The sequence below is a fragment of the Macaca mulatta genome, chromosome 10, assembly GCF_049350105.2.
Source record: "Macaca mulatta isolate MMU2019108-1 chromosome 10, T2T-MMU8v2.0, whole genome shotgun sequence".
NCBI lineage: Eukaryota > Metazoa > Chordata > Mammalia > Primates > Cercopithecidae > Macaca > Macaca mulatta.
Genome location: NC_133415.1, coordinates 16,042,138 through 16,057,420, shown reverse-complemented (window position 1 = coordinate 16,057,420; position 15,283 = coordinate 16,042,138). Strand labels below are relative to the sequence as shown.

Below are 15,283 nucleotides of genomic sequence, written 5' to 3'. Positions count from 1 at the left end.
GAGAGGAAAGAGAGGAGGGTGAGGGTGACCTGAATCCTTCAGGGACCTGACTCAGCCTCAGGCAGAGGTCTGGGAGGTGGGCTTCTCCCACCTCACAGGAGAAGGCTAGGATCATCATTTCCATTTAACAGATGGGGAAATAAGAGCCTCAGAGAGAGGTTAACTAATTTTCCCAAGGGCGCCTGAGTGGCAGAGCCTCTGACTCCAGAGGTAGGACTCAGATCCCCCAAGCTACATTGTACCCCAAGTCATTGCCAGTACCCCTGAGAGCTGGACAGGCTTTGACAGGCAGGGAACGAGCACTGACTGCACTGGGGAATGGAAACGTTCTGGTCCCAACATAGCTGCTGGCTCTGCAGGGCTCACGTCCCTCTTAAGGGCTCATGTCCATCTGTCTGTCATCTGCAAACAGACTCCTGCCCCTTCTCCACCACGGGCTGCTGTGAGGCACTGAGGAGTGTCACAGGCAACATCTCCTTTGGGCTGGAACCCCTGGCAGTATCTGGGAGGGCAGGTGATGCCAGACAAGGCCAGCTGGAGGAGCTTGGAAGGAGGTGGGGCGGGGCTCTGGGAAGCATCGACCAAGGCTGCCCTCCCTCCGTGCCTCCATCTCCACCCTCCACCACCAGGCCAGTGTAATCAGGGCTATCCATCACCCTCCCTATGGGCTGGGTGCCTGCTGGCGGCAGTACCACTGCCAACTCGTCCATATTTCATCAGCTTGTGAGAGAGAAGCGAGGGAGCAGAGGAGGGAAGACTGAGCCAAAGGGAACTGGCCCGTCAACCACAGTGGCCACCCACCAGCCAGTCCCTCAACACAGGCTCCGTCGCTGGCCCAGGCCACAACCAGGCATCCTGTTGGGAGGCTCTAGGGTGTGGGTCAGGCACATGAGGTGCTGTGGAAATAGTGATAATGGGGACAAGGATCTGCCATTCTTCTGGAGCCCTTGCCTGGTGCCAGGCGCTGTGAAGGCACTTCGTGTGCACTGCATTATCCAATCTCAACTGTCCTATGAGTAGGGTTCTGCCAAGCCTCGCATTTTATGGGTGGAGAAGCTGAGGCCCACCTGATAAGTAGCCCACCTGAGGCTCTGCTCGGATGTGGCCAAGGTTCAGCTCAGGCACTCGGTTTCTGGCATCCTCACTCCAGCCCCGACCCGTGTTTCCCTGCGTATGTTCAGAACCACGGACTTGCATTCGAATCCCCGGTCTGCCACTTACAGGCTGAACAGCTTGGGCTATGCCACCCCCCTCTGAGCCACAGTTTCCCCATCTGTACAACAGCGGCTTCCCAGGGTGACTGTGAGCCTTGAGTAAATGACTGCTACTCAGAGCCAGCCCGAAAAATATCCTTCAAGCCTTGGCTCAGACATCACTGTCTTGGCAAGGCCTGGTTAAGGTGGCAGCGGCCCTGCTCCCCCTGCCGTCTGCTCTGTCCTGTCTTCCAGGTTGGGTATGGCCTCCTCTCCATTCCATTTATCGCCCATCTCTGCGGCAGGGAGGCTGGGGTCCTGCCGATTTTTTCTGAGCAGTCCGGGAGCCTGGAGCAGCCCCAGGGCGAGTGGTTCCCGTGCGTTTTCAGAGGGGATGAATACGTGGATGGGCGTTCTATTCTCCCTTTTCAGGGGCCTCTTAGACAGGAGGACTGGGGGGTGAGATTTATCTGTCAGGGCTAGGCAGGGCCAGAGGGGCTGGGAAGGAGGTATTCACGGAAGGTGAAAGAAAACACGTTGACTCTGGGCCAGGAGGATGGGCAGGGAGTGAACCCAGGCATGGGAGGGATGGGCTTCTCCAGGCGTGTGGGGTGCCGTTCCAGGTTTCAGTTCCCCCTGGGTGCAGAGGGTCCATCAGCCTGGAACAGCTACATCCAAAGTGTGTCCCCTCCATCCCCCAGCTGTCCCCTCCTTTCCCAGGGGTCCCAAGGCCTCAGGCTGTCTAGCTATAGGGCCCTGTTGCCCCCACACCAGGTCCTCTGCCTGCCTCTGCTCATTCAGCCCGGGTTGGGCACCCACGAGCTTCTCAGTCTGCTGCTGATTTAGAAAGCTCATTCCAGGCCAGGCACGGTGGCTCACCCCTGTAAACTTTGGGAGGCAGAGGCGGGGGGATCACCTGAGGGCAGCCTGACCAACATGAGGAAACCCCAACTCTATTAAAAATACAAAATTAGCCAGGCGTGGTGGTGCATGCCTGTAATCCCAGCTATTTGGGAGGCTGAGGTAGGAAAATCAGTTGAACCTGGGAGGCGGAGGTTGCGGTGAACCAAGATTGCACCGCTGCACTCCAGCCTGGGTAGCTAGAGTGAAACTCCATCTGAAAATAAATAAATAAATAAATAAATAAATAAATAAATAAATAAGACAGGTCGTTCCAATCTGGAGTCATAAATGTCAGAACTTCATGACTCTTGGAGACTCTGATCCCCTGAGGAGAGAACGAGCTCAGAAAGGAAAAGTGACTGTTCAGGTCACACAGCAAGGTCTGCCAAATCCTGTCCCAGACTCAGTGGAGGGAAAGTCCTGGTACACCCCCCACACCCTCCTTTGCATCATCCCCCAGCTCCCATCTTCTAGAAACACAGCTTGGCTTTCAAGTCCCTGGGCAAGCGAGGTGCCCTCCACCCCTATCCCCGGCCCCTTGCCCTTCCCTGCCCCAGGCATGCTCTGTGCCTGCTTCAGGTGTCATCTCTGCTTCAGATGTGTTCTCTGCTCCCCCTTCCCCCTGTGCTCCCTGTCTCAAGTGTACTCCCTGTCCTAGCGTGCCCCCTGCCCTAGACGTGCTCCCTGTCCCAGATATGTCCCCTGCCCCAGGTGTGTCCCCTGCCCCAGGTGTGTCCCCCGCCCCAGATGTGCCCCCTGCCCCAGGTGTGTCCCCTGCCCCAGGTGTGTCCCCTGCCCCAGATGTGCTCCCTGCCCCAGAGATGCTCCCTGTCTCAAGCGTGCTCCCTACCCCAGATGTGTTCCCTGCCCCAGATGTGCTCCTTGCCTCAGATATGCTCCATGTCCAGATCTGCTCCCTGCCCCAGATGTGTCCCCTGCCCCAGATGTGCCACCTCCTCCAGATATGCTCCCTGCCCCATATGTGCTCCTTGCCTCAGATGTGCTCCCTGCCCCAGATGTGTCCCCTACCCAGGTGTGCTCCCTGCCTCAGGTGTGCTCCCTGCCTCAGGTGTGCTCCCTATCTCTGGTGTGCTCCCTGCCTCAGGTGTGCTCCCTATCTCTGGTGTGCTCCCTGCTGCAGGTGTATTCTCTGCTCCCACCACTGCTCAAAAGCTCACTCTGGCCCCTGGGTCTTTGCACATGCGATTCCTTTGCCAGGGTAACTGCTCCACTCTAGTTAATTGTCACACCATTTTTAGGAAGCAGCAGGAGTCCCCACCTCCTCCAGGAGGTCTTTTGAGTCTACCCTGTGGTTGAGTCTGCCAGCCTTGACTCACAGGGTTTCAAGTATTGTGTGTTTCCAGATCTTCTCTGAGTTTCAGGTGATTTGGAGGGGAGGTTACATGGAAGGAGGCCAGGCAATCAATAGGCTTATATTTCTCTGTTCCTCCAAAGCCCTGTGACCTTGGATCAGCTACTAAGCTGCTCTGAGCCCCAGTTTTGTCCTCATCTAGAAGAAGGGGATGGTGAAGGATTCCATCCTCAGCGAATTCATGGGGCTGAGTGAAAGGGCAGTGTGGGTGGTGCAGAATGGTGCACTTGTGAGGGTTAACCCCTCCTGGGGCTCAGGAGCTGTGGTGAGCACGCATTCTTCATTGTCTTCTTCTTGAGAGTCCTGGGCTAGGTCCCTGGGAGGACTCAGCATGTACTCACAGGGTGGTACTGGGACCATCCCTGTAACTGCCTGTCCCCTATAGACTGCACCCTCTTTGAGGTCAGAGACCAGGTCTTTTTAATCTTCCCGTCCTCAGCACAGGGCACAGGGCAGGTACTCTGCTCTTGCTCCTAGAACTAAAGAGCTGGTACAGTTGGCTCTGGGAGCACGCTCTAGCCTAGGATGAAGCCTTAGAGGTCGTTTCATCAAAAACCTTGTTATTGTACAGACAGGGAAACTGAGACTCAGAAAAGGAGAGGGGCACACTGAGTGTATAGTATAGCACCAACTTTGGAGACTGATCTGGGTTTGGATGCAGTTCTTCAACTTCCTGGCAGTGGAACCTTGGGCAAGTCATTTGTTTCTCTTGGCCTCAGTTTTCCTATCTGTAAAATGGGGCCAATCGTGAAGGTTGCTGTGGGAGTAAAGTGAGATTACATCAGGGAAAGAGCATGGACAGTGTCTCACATGTGCCAGGTCTCCCATAAAGGTAAGTTCTTTCCTCTTTGCCCACAGCCTTGCACATTAGTGGCAGATCGGGGTGAGGGAGCGGGGAGAACAAGAGCACCTGTTTCCCGCTCAGCTTCCTTTCCACCCTCTTTACTGAGAAGTTGACTGGTTTCCCCTCTCAGCTGGCCCAGCCCAATCAGCCAATACCCGATCCTACCCCCACACACCTTATCTATGGAAGGGAGCTATTGGATCTTCCCAGGAGGTTCTAATCAATGCAATTATAGGTATTTTCTGCCAAGGTCTAGCTCTGGTTTCCTCACCTTCTCCATTACACTGGCACCTGTACCATCTCTCAAGTCCCTTCCAGCTCAGAAACTCTGCTCATTGAAGATCAGGTCACCCTCCTCCCCAACCCACAGACAAATGGTCCCCTTCTTCCCTCGCTCTCAGAAGTACCCCCCTCCCCACCCTGGACATCCCTGGGAGAAGGAGAAGGCACATTCTAGGGACCACAGCTGGACCAGTCTGTGCCCCAGCAATGGATGGCATCTCACATAGGAGCAGCGATGTGGTAGAGGGGGAGCTGCTCTGCAGGCAGACAGACTGGGATGTGAACCCCACTTCTTCTCCTCCCCAGCTGCACAGCCAGGCCGGTCACTCTGCCTCCTCTTGAATGGCTACCAGAACCACTACTTGGCTCATTTGTGGATGAACGTACCCAGCACAGCACTTTCTTCTCTTTTGGCTACTCCTGTGCTGAGTTTGGCAGCCCCATTCTCCTTTGGGGAGGCCCCATCCTGGCCCAGTCCTCTCTGGCTGCCCTAATCCCTGTCTATAAAACCACCTCCACGGGCCTTCCTGTCCTGTCTCCAAGTTCCTCCGGGGCAGGCCCCCAATGCTGTAATTCCCTAGTTACATCACCTCCTTCTACCTGCCCATGTATCTTTCATCACCTCTCTGCCCACCCACCTGTTCACTTGCCGTCCCTCCATCCTTCATCATCATCACTATAGCTCATACTCATGGAGTGTGTATGATGGGCCAGGCACGATCTACCGTGCTGACAGCAACCCATCTAATTCTCCTTGCAGCCACACAGGAAATATTACTATAATCATCTCCACTTGCAGATGAAAAAACTGAAGCAGAGAGATGTTAACTAGCTTGCCCTAGGTCACATAATTAGTAGGAGGGAGAACTAAAATTCAAATCCTCCTGAGGTCAGGACATCGAGACCATCCTGGCCAACATGGTGAAACCCTGTCTCTACCGAAAATACAAAAGTTAGCTGGGTATAGTGGCATGTGCCTGTAATCCCAGCTACTCAGGAGGCTGAGGCAGGAGAACTGCTTGAACCCAGGAGGCGGAGGTTGCAGTGAGCTAAGATGGCGCCACTGCACTCCAGCCTGGCAACAGAGTGAGACTGTCTCAAAGGAAAAAAAAAAAAAGATTCAAATGTAAGCACACACGGGCTACCACCAACCCATACTGCCCCAGCTTCCTGCCACGCATCTATTTATCTGTCTGATCACCACCTGTGATCAGACACCTCTTCCCAGGTGGCCATGGATCCATCCACCCATCTACCCACCTATCAGTCACCTCCCCGCATCAGAGCTTCCCTTTTTGGCCACTACATTGCACCCAATTTTGCAATGACCACTGTGGTCCCAGCAATGGCCACAGTCCTGCCCTTCTGCACGTCACAGTCTGGTCAGAAAGACCAGCATGTATCCAGGCAATGAGAAGCCAGTGTGATACATGTTTTGAAGGTCCCCGGATGCTGCAGGAGCATGGTGGAGGCACTTGGCCCAGGCTGGGTGCTCAGGTCTGAGTCCCGAAGGGGAGGAGCATCCCCAAAAAGGGAAGAGCAAATGCACCAAGATGGGGCTTGGCCCCAGCGAGATGGTGGCACACAGGGAAGCTGTGAGTATTTCCATGGTGGAAGTCAGGATTCCAAAGGTGAGGCTGGAGGGGCAGCCAAAGTCAGGGGGTATAGGATTGTGAATTCAGGCCAGTGTGTGGCAGGCAGTGATGGGAGCCGCTAAAGGGTTTTAAATGAGGGGGAGTGATGCGGCCACAGGGCATCAATGCGGTCCAGAGTGCTCTGGCCACTGCAGGGAGAAGGTCAAGGCCAGAGACAGGGAGAGAGGGAAGCAGGCTACTGCAGCGACCCAGCCCCAGTATGAGGAGGCCTGGACTGAGTCCATGACCATGGAGGTGAGTTACAGTGGGTGGATTAGAGGCGTGCTCAAGACATAGCTTCTTTGTACTTAAGTGAGGGAGTGGGCATGGGGGCAGGGATGTCTCCTCTCTGGAGATGGTGCCTCACCTCCTGGAACTTCCCCCAGGGATCACCCTCTGGCTCTCACACCCCCAGGTTTTGCACAGGCTGGACGTCCCTAGCTTTCAGGGCCACGTGAAGATGTTATAACTCTTAGCAGCTTTCAAGCAGGGAAGCGTGTGGTCAGATGTAGCTGTTAGAAATACCAGCTCCAGGCTGGGTGCAGTGGCTCACGCCTGTAATCTCAGCACTTCGGGAGGCCGAGGTGGGCGGATCACGAGGTCAAGAGATTGAGACCATCCTGGTCAACATGATGAAACCCCATCTCTACTAAAAATACAAAAATTAGCCGGGCGTGGTGGTGCGGATCTGTAATCCCAGTTACTCGGGAGGCTGAGGCAGGAGAATCACTTGAATCCGGGAGGCGGAGGTTGCAGTGAGCTGAGATCGCGCCATTGCACTCCAGCCTGGGCGACAAGAGCAAAACTGTTGAAAAGAAAAGAAAAGAAAAGAAAAAAGAAAGGGAAGGGGAGGGGAGGGGAGGGAGAAAAGAAAAGAAAAGAAAAGAAAAGAAAAGAAAAGAAAAAAAAGAAAAGAAAAGAAAAGAAAAGAAAAATGCCAGCTCCAGGGAAGGCTCAGCAGTGGGGAGATGCTCAGGGTCAGGTAGGAGTGGAGTGGGGATATGAGACTGGGTGCTGGGCCTCAGAAGGAGCCACGGTTTCCTCAGAGGATCCTTCCCAGACCCACTCACCCCCAAAGTATGCCAAGTTTCTCACTAATAATCATCCCACTCTGGACTTTACCTTCATTTCATGGACTGCAGTTTACAGTTTTATATTTATATGCACGGTTATTTGATTAATGTCTATATCTTACTCTAATTTATAAGCTCCATGAACATAGAGACATGATGATGATATCATGATATCACTGGGATATCATTTTATCCCTAGCATTTAGGACAGTCCCTGGCACATAGTAGGTGCTCAATAAATGTTGAAAGAGTGAATGCATGATCCTGGCTGGAGTTTCAGCAGCACTTGGATGATTGAATGTAAGAACAGCTGGAAAGAGGTGCCAATTTGTAGAGCTCAGAGGTCAAGTTTAGCAGTTTAGATAGTTGTCCTAACTCCTCAGCGCCCACTTTGCAGGATATCCACACAAAAATGATTTTTAGAATTTCTAAAATAGTTAACAGGCTGAAAAAGACCCTCAGGTGTCCCAGAAGAGAGCTGGCAGGGCTCAGGGGTTGCCTATTTTTCTGAATTACTCATCCATCTCGTCCATTCTCTATGGGCACAGGGAACTGACATGCAGCCCTGGCTGTTTGGAAACGGCCTGGATCTCAACCATGTACCAAATAAAAGCTGGAACAAAATGTACCACATTTCCAACCCTGAACGTATCTCAAACGTTTTCTGTAGTAGGTATGATTTTTGATTTCTATTAAACTACAAAGTGAACGAGCTTTCCTCTTGAACTCCTGGTGAGCCAGTTGAAACTACAAGCCTGGCCTGGCACGGTGGCTCATGCCTGTAATCCTAGCAATTTGGGAGGCCGAGAAGGGCGGATCGCCTGAGGTCAAGAATTTGAGACCAATCTGAGTAACATGGGGAAACCCCATCTCTCCTAAAAAAAAAACAAAAAAACAAACAAACAAAAAAAAACTAGCGGGGTGTGATGGTGCATGCCTGCAGTCCCAGCTACTCGGCAGGCTGAGGCGGAGAATCTTTGAACCCGGGAGGTGGAGACTGTAGTGAGCCAAGATCGCACCACTGCACTCCAGCCTGGGCGACAGAGTGAGACTCAGTCTCAAAAACCAAACAAACAAATGAACAATAGGTAGAAGCCTGAGTAACGGAGACAGAGCAGATCCAGAACTGAGCCAGATTGGAATCTGCACACCAGCTTCACTATGGGAGGCTTTGGAGCCCCTTCAAAGTCACTTTGCTCTGTGCATCTCAGTTTTCTTATCTGTCAAGAGAGGCAATTCATCTCTGCCTATTCAGCTTGCAGCTTTGTGGTGGGGATGTTGCGTGTGAACCTGTATTGAACACTGACTGGCACCAGATAGATCGTAGGAGGTGCGGCTTCACTAGTCAAACCATGTGGTTTTCAAAAGCTAGAAAATGGAAGCATCCATATCTCTTTCCAACCTTTTGATTCCCCGGAGACACCGTCTCCCTGTGTCACCCAGGCTGGAGCGGGTGGCACGATCACTGCTCACTGTAGCCTCGACCACTGGAGCTCAAGCCATCCTCCCACCTTGGCCTCCCAAGTAGCTGGGACCACAGGTGTGTGCCACCCCATCTGGCTAATTATTTTTATTTTTGCAGAGACAGGGTCTCACTATGTGGCCTAGGCTGGTCTAAAACTCCTGGCCTCAAGCCATCCTCCCACCTCAGCCTCCCACGGTATTGGGATTACAGGCGTGAGCTACCATGCCCAGCCTTATCTTTCCAACCTTTGTGGATGCATGTGAATAAATTACTGTTTTTTCTTCTGTTTGGACTTCACTCCCTGCATTTCCCAGTTCACTGAGAGAATTTGTTATGCTCCACCCCTTTTTCCATAGGCTTCGTCATAAGCCCGTGGCCAATGGGCTGGCTGCCTACGTGTAGAGCACCCGCCGCTTACCCAATCAGCTGCAACTGAGGGTTCACATGACATTCCGGCAGCCAAGCTTTCTAATAGGCTTTAGAACAGTCCCCGGCAGGTTCTGTTCTGATGTTCATTTTATAAATGAGAAAACTGAGGCACAGAGAGGTAACTGAGCCAATGACATGGAGGCAGTAAAACGCAGAATTGTGATTCAAACCTTGTGCTTTAAATCGTTTCGTTCCACTGTCTCGCTCGTCTCTTTCTCTCCAGGGCTAAGCAAAGTGCCTGGCGTAGTAAGCACTGTTTGCCAAATGAGAGTTTGAGAATAATAACACTTACTTTACGGGCTTATTATGAAAATTAAATAAGTTAATATGAGTGAAAGCATCTGGCGCAGACCCTGGGGTTGAGAGGTGGTGAATAAATACTGGTTTAATTCATTCATGAATGCATCCTCCTTTATGGCTTGGAGCCATGGCTCCTGGCGAACATGGAAAGAAGGCAAAACCTGTCTTCTGTCCCTGAGCCCGACATTCTGCAGACTCTTGCCTTTAGAAAGTTGTTGCTCTTTCTTTCTCTCTGTGTATGCGGAGAATCTGCAGCACCTCTTTGCCAGGGGAACTTAATGGTTAAGGTAAGGCCCTCTCTGACCTGCCTCTCCAGACCCATCTGTCTCCTCTCCTGCACGAGCCTTCCCTAGCTCCGCACTCAGACACCAACCATCGTGGGCTGCCCAGAACTCACCCTGGGTTTTCCCTGTCTTGTGTTTTTGTTCACACCCATTCCTGCTCCTAGTAGGCTCCCTGTCCAGTCTTCAAAGCTCAGCTCGAAGGGAACTCTTCCGTAGAGGCTTTTATTCCAGCCAGAAATCATCACTCCCAATCGCTGCCTGCCCTCACTGTTACTTTATCTGCACCCCTGTTAAGGTACTGAGGGTGCCACGGGTTGACCTAAAAAGCACATGGATGGTGGAGTTTGCATGCGCAGCTCAGCAGATCCACACTGGCTGTGTTTGGGGTGAAGTCATTTCACCAATCCCTGAGCCTACATTTCACATATGGAAGAACTGAGTTAAATAACTCTCACTTTGGCCGGGCGCGGTGGCTCACGCCTGTAATCCCAACACTTTGGGAGGCCGAGGCCGGTGGATCACGAGGTCAGGAGATCGAGACCTTCCTGCTAACACGGTGAAACCCCGTCTCTACTAAAAACACAAACAATTCGCCAGGCATGAGGGTGCATACCTGTAATCCCAGCTACTCGGGAGGCTGAGGCAGGAGAATCACTTGAACCCAGGAGGCGGAGGTTTCAGTGAGCCAAGATGGTGCCACTGCACTCCAGGAAATTGGCTGGGCGTGGTTCACGTCTGTATTTACAATTCCAGCACTTTGGGAGGCTGAGGCAGGTGGATCACTTGAGGTCAGGAGTTCGAGACCAGCCTGGCCAACATGGCGAAACCCAGCCTCTACTAAAAATACAAAATAAGTAAGTAAGTAAATAAATAAATAAATAAATAAATAACTCTCACTTCATAGGGCTGTTGTGAGGATTAAATTACATTAGAAGGAGTAATGAATATTCACTCTTTTGCATTTCCCGAGCCCAATATTGCACTATAGAATGTCAGAACTGAAAGGGACTCCAGGAATATCAATCACATCCGGTGTTTCCCAAACGTTTAAAAGGCTAAGCAAAACCATTTTTTTTTTCAATGGGGTGGAGGTACTGTTCTGTTGGAGACAGGACTTAGAACTCTGCCCATTCAGCTCCTCCACCATCCCCTTTCTCAAAGGCTCTTCCTCCCAATAAGACGTTTAGTCTTGTGTTAGCCAGAGTAATTAGGCAAGAAAAAGAAATAAAGGGCATCAAAATTGGCAAGAAGGAAGTCAAATTGTCCTTGTTTGCAGATGACATGACTTTATATAGAAAACCCTAAAAGTTGCATCAAAAAACTCTTAGAACTGAGAAGCAAATACAGTAAAATTGCAGGATACAAACCCAGCATATAAACACCAGTAGTGTTTCTATACACCAACAATGAAATAGCCAAAAAAGAAATTGAGGAAGCAATCTCACCTATAATAACTATTAATACAAAAAACCTAAAATACCTAAGAACAAAAGTAACCAAGGAGGTGAAAGATCTTTACAAGGAAAATGATAAAACACCGATGAAACAAATTGAAGAGGTCACAAAAAATGGAAAGATGTCACATATTCATGAATTGGAAGAATTAATATTGTGAAAATGGTCATACTACCAAAAGAGAGCTACAGATTCAATTGTAATCCTTATCAAAATACCAATGAAGGCCGGGCGCGGTGGCTCACGCTTGTAATCCCAGCACTTTGGGAGGCTGAGGCAGGTGGATCATGAGGTCTGAAGATCGAGACCATCCTGGCTAACATGGTGAAACCCCAACTCTACTAAAAATACAAAAAATTAGCCGGACGTGGTGGCGGTCGCATGTAGTCCCAGCTATTCGGGAGGCTGAGGCAGGACAATGGCGTGAACCCGGGAGGCAGAGCTTGCAGTGAGCCGAGATTGTGCCACTGCACTCCAGCCTGGGCAACAGAGCCAGACTCCGTCTCAAAACAAACAAACAAGCAAACAAACAAAAAGCAATGAAATTCTTCACAGAAAAAAAAAAAAACCCCACCTAGAATTCTTATGGGGATCCCAAATAGACAAAGCAATCCTGAACAAAAAGAACAAGCTGGAATCATCTCACTACCTGACTTCAAAATATACTGCAAAGCCATCTTAACCGAAATAACCATGGCACTGGCATAAAAACTGATGTATAGATCAATGGAACAGAATGGAAAACCCAGAAATAAATCCATGTATTTATAGCCAACTGATTTTCTTTCTTTCGTTTTTGTTATCTTAGAAATTCTCAGTATGGTTTATTAGTGGCAATGTAAATCGATGATAATCATAAACCAAATTAAACAAATCCACCTCGTGAATAAATTCTTTTTCTGTTTTTGTTTTTTTTTTTTTTTTTTTTGAGATGGAGTCCCACTCTGTTGCCCAGGCTGGAGTGCAGTGGTGTGATCTCAGCAACCCACTGCAACCCCCCGCCTCCCGGGTTCAAGTGATTCTCGTGCGTCAGCCTCCTGAGTAGCTGGGACCATAGGCACCTGCCACCATGCCCGGCTAATTTTTGTATTTTTAGTAGAGATGAGGTTTCACCCTGTTGGCCAGGGTGGTCTTGAACTCCTGACCTCAAATGATCTGCCCACCTTGGCCTCTCAAAGTGCTGGGATTACAAGCATGAGCCCCTGTACCCAGTCTTAATGAACAAATTCTTAACTACTATTAATTGCTTATAGTATATCCAGCAGATATGTTTTAAAAGTCAACAATATTAATTCCCTTTGTAGATTGCTTAAAAATACTGTTTTGAGTCAATCTCCTTTAATACTTGAAAGTACAAATATAAATTAAATCATATCCAAAAGATTAGATCTTATTTAATAGCTGGGCACAGTGGCTCACACCTGTAACATGGCCAGGCACAGTGGCTCACACCTGTAATCCCAGCACTTTGGGAGGCCAAGGCAGGTGGATCATGAGGTCAGGAGTTTGAGACCAGCTTGACCAACATGGGGAAACCCCGTCTCCACTAAAAATACAAAAATTAGCTGGGCATGGTGGCATGCACCTGTAATCCTAGCTACTCAGGAGGCTGAGGCAGGAGAATCACTTGAACCCGGGAGGCAGAGATTGCAGTGAGCCGAGATCACGCCATTGCATGCCAGCCTGGGTGACACAGCGAGACTCCATCTCAAAAAAAAAAAAAAAAGTAACACATACAACAAAAAAGTCTATAAAACAAAGATAACTTTAAAAGCTTTGCTCAATTTACTTTGTACCATTTTTATGCAAAATATTTTAAAACAGTACATATTGTTCGGATCATACATGAAAGTTCACATCCAGACATCTTTTCTATCAAATTCTCATCCTTTCTTCATTGTCAAAATCTTAATTTTCATTCCTGGCTGGATTGTTCTTCCTTGGCAATTTTTTCTGTTACCCCACTAAAATATTTCTCACAGAAGGAATTGTGACCTTGGTATGGCAAAAAATGATCACTTTGCAGATGTGAATACCATTTGAAGAAAATGGTATTCTCCACAGGGTAATTTCTAAGAGAACTGTACAGCTCCTTGGGAGATTGTCCATGATCCCATAGTTCACACATAGACTGTCCTGGTTCTCAAATTTCTTCACCATTTCCATTGTGATCAAACGCCTTGATGTGTGACTGGAAAATTTCTGCTCGCAGTTGCTAACGAGTTTCAGGCAAGGATGCCAGGGCACGATCTCTTCGGTGTATTCTGGTGTATACACTAGTAACCAATAGACTAGTATTCCACCTAACACAAGGGTCCCAGCTGAGAAGTTTAACAAGTCAAAAAACGTATCACTTGGATGATAACTCAAGGAAACAGGAATGTGGCTTTCTGGATGTTTTTCTAATCTTTGCTGGTATTTCCTTTGGTGAACCTGTTCTCGCAGATTCTCTGATACCATATGGAGGATCAGTAATGATTACATCAAAATGTGTACCTTTTCTCCAGAAAGATTTAGATGCATCTGAAACCAGGACATCATGGTAATACTTCTCTAAACCTTATTGACGAAGATTGGCCCTAATGTTTTCATCTGGTCCTCTCCATGGCTGACTTTTCCATCCTGGCCATTCCCAAGCCTTGAACTGTGTTGTGGTCTATGTCTGTCCCATAAACATATGCACCAAAATGAGCAGATGCTATCAGGAGGCCATCTAGAAGAACTAGTTGTCAAGAGGAATAGAAAAGCTTTCCTTTGCTTTCTCAGACAGAACCTTATCCATTTGGTTGGAGTGAGTTTCGAGAAGACCCAACTTACAGTCCACTGCTGTTTCAACAAATGGATCAAAGACAATATCATTTTCTTTCACTTTCCATGGTTAACCATGATGAATGACAAACCAGCATCCATACTTGTATTTCCAACAAAGTGCCTCTTTTTGACACTGTATGACTCAATAAGCGCTCTCCGTCCATCTGAAATCCATCTACCAAAATAAATATCATGTGGCTTCTCAGGAAGGCAGTTTTGGTCCAAACCATAATAATATATGTTGTGGTTTCTTTAAGTTCACTTTTTCTTCAAATGGCAGACATTCAAGTGCATCTGTTCGCTTGATTTTTCCCTTCTTGTGTCAATGTTTTATTAAAAGTGTGAATCTTTATTTTATACATAGAGTCTGAATGTAGAAATGGAACCATCTTCTCCACAGGGTAATTTTTAAGAGAACTGTACAGCTCCTCGGGAGATTGTCCATGATCCCATAGGTCACACATAGACTGTCCATTTCATTAAATTTCTTGCAATATCTTCAGAGGGAATGCTAAGAATTTTAAATGGTGACTTTCCAGGTTTCTTGACTGCTGGCAAACTGACCTCCAAAAAACGAAAGCAAAGACTTTATTTCCTGAGGCATTTAAGCTTCAACATCAGACAATTACAATTCAGGGTTTAGCAGGCGCAACTCCAGGTGCTCCTGGATCATGAGCAGCAGATACCTGTTTACGGTGCACGGCAGCACCGTTGCAGTTGCCTACCGTGCACCTTCGTGGCTCGCACGAGTCCCCATCTCTTTCTCCCTCCCAGAGCAGAGTCTCCACTGAGACCAGCCAGCTGATTTTCAATGAAGGCACCAAGAACATTCAGTAGTGAAAAAACAGTCTTTTTAATGAATGCTGCTGGAAAAACTGGATATACATATACAGAAAAATGAAACTAAACTTTTATCGGTCACCATATAGAAAAATTCAAATCAGAATGGATTAAAGACTTAAATGCAGGACCTGAAAGTATAAAACTACTAGAAGAAAACATTGGGGGAACACTTCGGGAAGACATTGTTCAGGGCTAAAGGTTTTTTGGCACTGGCAACAAAAGTGAAAATAGATAAATGGGATTACCCCAAGCTAAAAAGCTTCAGCGCTTAAAGGAAGCAATCAACAGAGTGAAGAGACAACCTACAGAATGGGAGAAAATATTTGCAACTATTCATCTGATGAGGAATTAATAAACAGAATATATAAAAGCTGGGTGCAGTGGCTCACACCTGT

At 48.7% G+C, this 15,283-nt stretch overlaps 1 pseudogene; it reads right to left on the bottom strand.

Annotated features, from left to right (window-relative positions):
• Positions 1-13,149: 13,149 nt before the first annotated feature.
• On the bottom strand, positions 13,150-14,144 carry LOC100429554 (tRNA (guanine(10)-N(2))-methyltransferase TRMT11-like; annotated as a pseudogene).
• Positions 14,145-15,283: the final 1,139 nt, after the last annotated feature.